This window comes from Arachis ipaensis, chromosome B03 (assembly GCF_000816755.2).
Source record: "Arachis ipaensis cultivar K30076 chromosome B03, Araip1.1, whole genome shotgun sequence".
Classification (NCBI taxonomy): domain Eukaryota; kingdom Viridiplantae; phylum Streptophyta; class Magnoliopsida; order Fabales; family Fabaceae; genus Arachis; species Arachis ipaensis.
The window spans coordinates 136,024,313-136,033,218 of NC_029787.2; positions in this window are offsets into that span (position 1 = coordinate 136,024,313).

Below are 8,906 nucleotides of genomic sequence, written 5' to 3' on the forward strand. Positions count from 1 at the left end.
ACTACATAATAAAAAAATCACAAAATAATTAGATTAATTAAAAAAAGACGTAATATGTAATAAATTAATGTCTTATCTTTTATTAAAAAATACGTATATATATTTTTTGTAAATAACCAAAAATTTAGTTTGTGTCTCTAATTTTAATCATTATATATCTATAAACTGTATTTTTATTTATGTATCGAAGTATTTTAACAATAAATTTTCAAATTTTATGTCCAATGTTATCTTAAAATTCTTAATAAAATTATATCTGCAAAAAAAATTAAGATAAGATAAAAGACAAAAGAATTTTAAAAAAAACTACATTTAGTAATATATTAAACTTAAGAAAAATATAACATAGTAGCTGTTACGATGGGTAACCTTATGGTGTTGAAGATTTGCGAGAGGTCTGTCAAGAGGTCGGTCTCCTCCTTGATTTTTACTAGTATGTCGTCTACATAGACTTCTATTAAGTTTCTAAGGTGGAGAGCGAACACCTTATTCATCAGCCTTTGGTATGTGGCCCCAACATTTTTTAATCCAAAAGGCATGACCACATAGCAGTAGTTTGCTCTAGGCGTGATGAATGATGTTTTTTCTTGATCCGACTTGTGCATCGGGATTTGGTTGTATCCCGAGTAAGCATTCATAAACGACAAGTATTGATACCCTGAGCTGGAGTCTAGTAGAGTATCAATGCTTGGAAGAGGATATGGGTCTTTAGGACATGCCTTATTAAGGTCGGTGTAGTCAACAAACATCATCCACTTGCCGTTTTGTTTTTTGACTAGTACTACGTTTGCTAGCCATGTCGGATACTTGACCTCCCTGATGAAGCCGGCCTCTAAGAGCGCTTCTACCTGCTCTTTTACCACTTGAGCCATTTCTGGACCGAGCTTACGTCGTCGCTGCTATATAGGTTGCGATCCAGAATATGCTGAGAGTCTGTGGGACATGAACTCGGGGTCTATCCTTGGCATGTCGGAAGCTTTCCAGGCAAAGAGGTCGGAATTGTCTCGTAAGAGCTTTGTCAATCTTTGTTTTAGGTTTTCCTCTAGGTTGGCTCCTATGTTAGTGTTCTTTCCTTCCTCCTCACCGACTTGAATTTCTTCAATTTTGTCTCCCGGTCGCAGCTCTTCTTTGGTTCTTGCTCCGCCGAGCTCTATGGTGTGAACTTCCTTGCCCTTTCCTCTCAGGTTCAGGCTTTCATTGTAGCATTTTCTTGCCAATTTCTGGTCTCCCCACACCGTTGCTATCCCGGCATATGTTGGGAATTTCATGTAAAGGTGAGGGGTGGACACCACCGCTCCAAGCCGATTTAGGGTAGTCCTGCCGATCAAGGCATTATATGCTAACCCGACGTCGACGACTATAAAGTCTACGCTTAGAGTTTTGGATTTTCCCCCTTTTCAAAAGTTGTGTGGAGGGGTATGAACCCTAGTGGTTTTATTGGCGTGTCGTCTAACCCGTACAGGGTATCAGGGTAAGCCCTTAACTCCTTTTCGTCCAACCCTAGTTTGTCGAATGCGGGCTTGAAAAGGATGTCGGCTAAACTCCCCTGGTCTACTAGCGTTCTATGGAGATGGGTGTTTTTCAGGATCTTGGTTATCATCGTGCCCAGGCATTACCCCTTGCCCATCCTCTTTGGTGAATGAGATAGTTGGGAGGTCGGGTGATTCGCTCCCGACTTGGTGAACTCGCTTCAGGTGTCTCTTGCGAGATGACTTAGTGAGTCCCCCTCCTGCAAAACCCCCGAGATCATATGTATGTGCCTTTCTGGGGTTTGTGGTGGTGGGTCTCTTCTGTCCCCGTCATCTCGCTTTCTTTTTCCATGATTGTCCAACCTTTCCATGTGGTTTCTGTCAAGTCGACCTTCCCTGGCCAACTTTTATATCACATTTTTAAGGTCGTAGCAATAATTTGTTGAGTGACCATACACCTTATAGTATTCACAGTAATCGCCGCGGCTCCCCCCCTTTATTTTTGATGGGTCTGGGGGGCGACTGTCTTTCAGTTTTGTAGATTTTTCTGTATACGTCCACTATGAAAACTTTTAGAGGAGTATAAGAGTGATATCTCCTCGGCCTATCGGGACCGACCTCCTCTTTTTTCTTAGGCTCCCTTTCTTTCTCCTTTGCTGAGTAAGGGTGTCCAGGTCGCCAACTGGGTTCTCGTAACCTGGCATTCTCCTCCATGTTGATGTACTTTTCTGCTCTTTCTTGTACATCGCTCAAGGAGGTGGGGTTTCTTTTTTATATGGACCGGGAGAAGGGACCTTCTCTGAGTCCATTTACTAGCCCCATGATAATTGCCTCTGTGGGCAGGTCTTGAATCTCTAAGCACGCTTTATTGAACCTTTCCATGTAATCTCGTAAAGATTCTCCGACCTCCTACTTTACTCCCAGGAGGCTTGGTGCGTGCTTTACTTTATCCTTTTGGATGGAAAACCGTATTAAAAACTTTCGCGAGAGGTCCTCAAAACTGGTGACCGACCTTGGAGGGAGGCTGTCACTTCATCGCTGCTTTTGACAAGGTGGTTGGGAAAGCTTTGCAACGAGTTGCATCAGAAGCATCAGCCAGATACATCCAACTTTTGAAATTGCTTAAATGATGCTTCGGGTCTGTGGTTCCGTCATAGAGATTTATATCAGGGCTTTTGAAGTTTCTTGGAACTTTTGCCCTCATTATGTCCTCACTGAACGGATCCTCTCCTCCCAAGGGCGACTCTTCTCGGTCGCCGCGGGAGTTCCGACTTCTAAGAGAGGATTCTAGCTTCAAGAGTTTTTCTTCTAACTCTTTTCGTCGCTCTATCTCTTCCCTTAGATTTCTCTCCGTTTCTCGTTGTCGTTCTAATTCATATTCCAACTGTTCTAAATGACCTTGGTGGCCGTGGACCAACCCCATCAACTCGACCACATGGGGTGGTCCTTCTTTTCCTGACTCACGTCCCTCCGAGGAGTTCACCTTCTGATTTTTTAACCCCCAGGTTCCTTCTCTGTGCTGGTCGTTTTCTCCTTGGTGGAGGGTCATGTCTGCGTCATTATTTCCGGTGTCCAGATTTTCTTGTTCTGAACCGGACGCCGTATGACCATCTTCTGGTGAGTTGTCCGCCATCACTGGTTGATATCTCGGGTCCTCGGAAACGGCGCCAATGTTACGATGGGTAACCGGTGATTAATGGGCTGGACTCGTTAGGTTGGCCCAATCGTCTGAGGATGGAAGCCTCCGAGCAGGTTTGCGTTTGGGAGCCTCCGTCCAACTTGTAAGTGTGAGAGAATGGGGGGTGGTACCTGCAAAGACACTCCGATGCTTAAGTCAGCAAGGGTCTAAGCAAGTTTAGAGAGTATTGGAACTTAGTAATACCTGAGGGGTCTCAGTGTATTTATAGTGGTGAGCCAATAACCACCGTTGAAGTAGTTCCACCTTTAAATGGGGATAACTGTCCCTCTATCTTAGGGAAGTTGGGATATGGCTTCTGAAAGTGGGTTGAGATATTTTAGGGGCAGTTACTTACTTGAATGAGTATTATCTGCCAGCTAATCCTTGTCCCCGACTTCTTTAGAACAAGTCGTGGTAATAACCGACCTTTCGAGGAAAGGTCGGTGCAAAGTGAGGGTAAATTCCTTTGGATTGGGCCTCTTATTTGTTTCTGGGCCTTAGCGTTAGGTCAGGGTATGAACAGTAACCATAATAATTATTAAGAAAAATATAAACCTTGAATATAAAAATGTACATTTTACACCAAAGGAACATATGTATAGTGTATTATGTGTAATAAAAAAAAGGGTAAAGCACCTAAACAAATAAAATGGTATTTAATATTATATGAATGTCCCAAAATCAAACACGTTACATGCATATTCGAATTGAATGATTACTTTATATAAATCGAAGCTACTAAACTCGATTTATTATACTCCATGTAAATCGAATGGAGTAGATTCGATTTAGCTGCAATTATAGTAAATCGAATGAAATAGATTCGATTTAGGAAAGTGATGAACTGAAGATTGATGGTTTAGAATTCATAATAAATTTTCGTTGTAAGTATAGTTTTTAAACCAAGTAATAATCCTTTCATACAAAAAAAGTTGTTTGTCACTTAAGCAAACCCAATAAAATTTATAACCGAAGTATTTAAACCTCGGGTCGTCTCTCAAGGAATTGCAGAGAAGTATGATTTATTATTGGTTATGGAAAAAGTATATTTTTGGGTTTTTGAAATAAGGAACAAGTAATTTAAATAACAAGAAAAATAAATTAATAATTAGAAATTCTCTTGGCAAGGTATAAGAACTGGAATTTCTATCATAGTTATCCTTATCAGGTGTGATGAGAATTGTTATTGCTCCCACTTAGTTAATCCTTACTAAATAAGGAAAGTCAGGTGGACTAATTAACTTGATTCCTCGGTCCTAGTCAACTTCTATGAAAAGACTAGATGTAGAGGGATTCAACTTAATCAACAATCCTAATTTCCAATCAACTACTGAGTTTGATAACTCAAGTGTTACCAATTACTTAACCAAAGCCAAAGGGAGAAAATAAATTAATAATTAAGTTGAAAGTATCATAAATAAGATAATCATAAGTCTGAAATACCTCAAATTGCATTAATTAAGAAAATCATAACATGAATGGTTCATAAGCCAATTTGAAAAGATAAATAACAATTAAAGTAATAGAATAAATAAAAGTAGAAAATAAATTAAAGGAACATTGAACTTGAGAAGAAATTGAAATCCTAATCCTAAAACTTCAGAGAGAGGAGAAAGCCTCTCTCTCTGAAAACTACATCTAAAACCTAAAATTATGTATTATGAATGTTGTATGAATTGTTCGATCTCCCCTTTAGTTTCCTCCATTCTCTGACTTATATTCTGTGTTTTTGGATTTGGAATTGGGCCGAAAAAGGGTCCAGAAATTGCTGGGGGCATTTTTTGCAGATTCCTATACGTGGCATCTATCACGCGAGCGCGTGGGTCACGCGTTCGCGTGAATTGAAGTTCTTTCTTGTCACGCGTATGCGTCGGTCACGTGTACGCGTCATTTGCGTTCTGCTCAAGGCACGCGTCCGCGTCAGTCACGCGTTCGCGTCGATGCCATTTCGCGCTAGGCACGCATTCGTGTCATCCATGCGTCCGCGTCGCTGCCTTTTCTTCAAAACTTTATTTTTGTGCTTTCCTTCTATTTTTGTATGTTTCCTTTCTGTCCTTTAAGACATTCCTGCCCTATGAGACCTGAAAATACTTTGCACACAAATCACGGCATCGAATGGTAATAAGAGGGGATTAAAATTAGCTAAATTAAGACCAAAGAAGCATGTTTTCAATCATAGCACAAGATTAGAAAGGAAAATGTAAAACCATGCATTTTGTATGGATAAGTGTATGAAAAATTGATAAAATTCACTCAATTGAACACAAGATAAACCGTAAAATAGTGGTTTATCAGAAAGACCATAGTAAATCGAATGAAGTAGTTTCGATTTAATGGTTTTCAGACCCACAGTAAATTAAATCCATCAAATTCGATTTACACAATGTGCATCCCTAACTAAATCGAAGCTAGTTGTTTCGAATTACTAGTGGCAAACTCCATAAAAGAGTTCGAATTGGGTAGATACGAATTACAATTACATTTGTCATAAACATTAATTAACCACACGTACCAAGAGAGAATTCTCTAAGGAAATATTCAAAACTCCATATATGGAAGACGACCCAGATCGTATCTATCACTTGGATGAAGTCGCACAATGAAAATGTAAGGAAATAATTTTTTTTAGTTAGATAAAATATGTTAGCAATATTTATTTAGTAGTATTTGACTATAAATATTAGATCGCTTAATGAGAACAAATTTTGTTAGAAATCTTGAATTAGAAATGTTGGTGGTATTAGTGACCTAACCTAAGGTTTATTTTATGAATTAGAAATGTTAGTGTTAGTTGAATGTAGATGTAATGAGAATTTAGTTTCTATTAATAAGATTAGATTAGAGTAAGATGTATGGTTTTAGATCGGACCTTAATATTTTGGGATAATATTGTCATCAATTTTATTAAAAAGTTCTTAGATTTTATTAACTTTTTTTATCATAATTGCAGCCGATCCGATGTATTATTAGCATGAGAAGACAGCATGGTATGTCCCTTAATGAGTAAATCATACCATACTTGTAGATTGTCAGATTGTATAATTTTGCGAGACTTAATGACCATTAATTTAGACTGGATGAGCCGTTAGTTAACGCTTTTATGTAGAGATGGCGTTCAAAGACGCATGCTTTTCATATGCCATTTGAGGAGTGCACTTTTACGTTACAAGATGTGGTGTAACAGCTAGGCCTTCCTATTGACGGTGAGTACGTTAGTGGATGTTTGACAAACTTCGAGACATATATTGAGGGGGGTCGACCTCTATGGATTTGGTTCAATGAGATATTAGTGTGTTACCTCCACCAGATTGTATTGACAAGTTCACTGTGAAGTGCACATAGATGCAAGATACATTCAATGAGCTGCCTAAGGGTACAGATGAGGAGATTGTGAGGTAGTTTACGAGGGCATACATCATGATGTTGCTATCGACTTAGCTATTTGGGGACAAGTCTAGGACACGTCTTCACATCCAGTGGCTGCCTTACGTAGCTAGACTAGAGGACTTGGGCAGATATAGTTAGGGTCTGCCGCGCTTTTAGGGTATATCGATGTATGTGCCGTGTTGCCAATAGGCACGTTGTTAAATTGGCTGGTCCGTTGTAGTTACTTCAGTCATGGATCTTTTGGTGTTTTCCAGAATTTAAGCTTGGTGGGTTTGATGCATTTCACTATATAAATATAGTTAGTATTTTTATATTGTATAACTAACTGTTATTTCTGACTATAGAAAGATCCAAGTTTTAATTTCTATGCCACTTTGGAGAACTACTTTATATTAAGAGGAAATGACAAATAGATCTTTGACTTTTTGTCCCGCAAACATTTTTGTCCCTAACTATTTGAAAATACTTTTAAGTCACTCACCTCCTTAAAAGTTGGACGGATTAGTCCCTCCATGCAAATGTCTCCGTCAGACCCAATGAACAAGTCTGACGTGGCTCCATTCTAATGACCTTGCATTACAGGTGGCATATGAGGGAGGAGGACTTTTTTATCCAATTTTCAAAACTACCGTTCCACTCAAGCTCAAGCTGAAATTCACTCTAAGATAAAATTCACCACAATCTTCCCCGACTGCTTGGCGTTATTGCTCCGGTCAGCTTATTGGTATTGAGATCCAACCAAATCAAGCTATGGCTATCGCCCAGCTCCGGTGGAATACTTCCAGAGAATGAATTGTTGCTAAGCTTCAAGATCACCAAATTCAAAAGCTTTCCAATCCAAGTGAATCTCCCCCGTGAGCCTGTTGTTCGACCAATTCAACTGCGTGCAATTGCTTAAACCGGCAGAGATGCTTCCTGTTAGCTCATCGAAATCTAGAATCAAATTCTAGCGTCTTTATGTTACCTAGCTCCTGCGGAATCTCACCGGTGAGCTGGTTCAGCCATATGATCGAAGTTGGAGAGTGACCCCAAAATGGAAGGGATACTTCCATTCAAGTAGTTAAAGCTCAAATCCAATCCCACTAGATTGGAACAATTGTTGAGAATGGACGGAACAAAACCAGTGAAGTGATTATTCTATAGGAACAGTTCCTTCAGACGATTCCTAGAATTGTACCATAGAAGTTGTTCGAACTTAGATCCAACGATTCCAAACTCACATATCCGTCAATTACTCCAAGAGCAACCCTTCGAACTGGTTGAACCCAATAGAATCCCTTCCATTTTCACGAAAATCTCAATCGGGTAACTTATCAGAAAATTCTGTTAGACGATATATCGAACAAGACGAAAGACCAGCACCATGTGAACTCGTCGGGAACTGGACCCGTGTTGGACAAGAGGTCGAGTTCAACAAGTGAGACGGCTTGCCATGGCGACTAGAATTTGGCCGGTGAAGTGGTTGCCAGAGAGGTAAAGGAACTGGAGCGAACCAGTAGAGAGTGAGGGAATGGGGCGGGAGAACTGGTTGTCACATAAAATGACGTAGTTTTGAGGGAGAAGGACTTTTTTGTCCAGTTTTCAAAACTACCATTCCACTTATATGCCACGTGTGCACCCGTAACACCAGGTCATGTTAGACTTTTTCATTGGGTCGGACGGAGGCATTTGCACGGAGGGACTAATCCGTTCAATTTTTGAGCATGTGAGGAATTTAAAAGTATTTTCAAATGGTTAGGGACGAAATTAAAATGGGGCAAAAGGTCAGGAGCCTATTTGTCCTTTTCTCTTATATTAATTTTTTTAACATAAAAAACTCTGGTAATAATGATTCTTTAGATGTTAATGAATCAAATGATGATTTTTAACAAATTTTTAGAAATCGTTTATTATTCCGTTTTGAATTTATAATAAATTTGTGAAAATGTAGATTTTTTGGAATTTGACCTAAAATACAGAATTTAAATTTTTATTCTTATTCGTTTTGATTTTTTGATATTTTATTTCAAAGCAAATTAATGAGAATATTTTCTTATTGATATTTATATTTCAAAGTTAATGAATAATTTAAAAATAAGAAATGTCAATAATCTGTAATAATCTGTATTAATAGTAAATCGAATCAAACTTATCCGATTTAGTATATGTGTTGTACAGTAATATATCAAATCAAGTTGATTCGAATTCTACATATATGTTGTATTAGTAGTAAATCGAATCAAGTTAATTCGATTTACTACTGATACATCATATATAATATAAATCAAATCAATTTAATTCGATTTACATCAAAAATCAAACAAAATATATATAACTAAATTTAATTTAAAATATCTACATCATTTTGATTCTTAACCAATTTAGCTATGTGA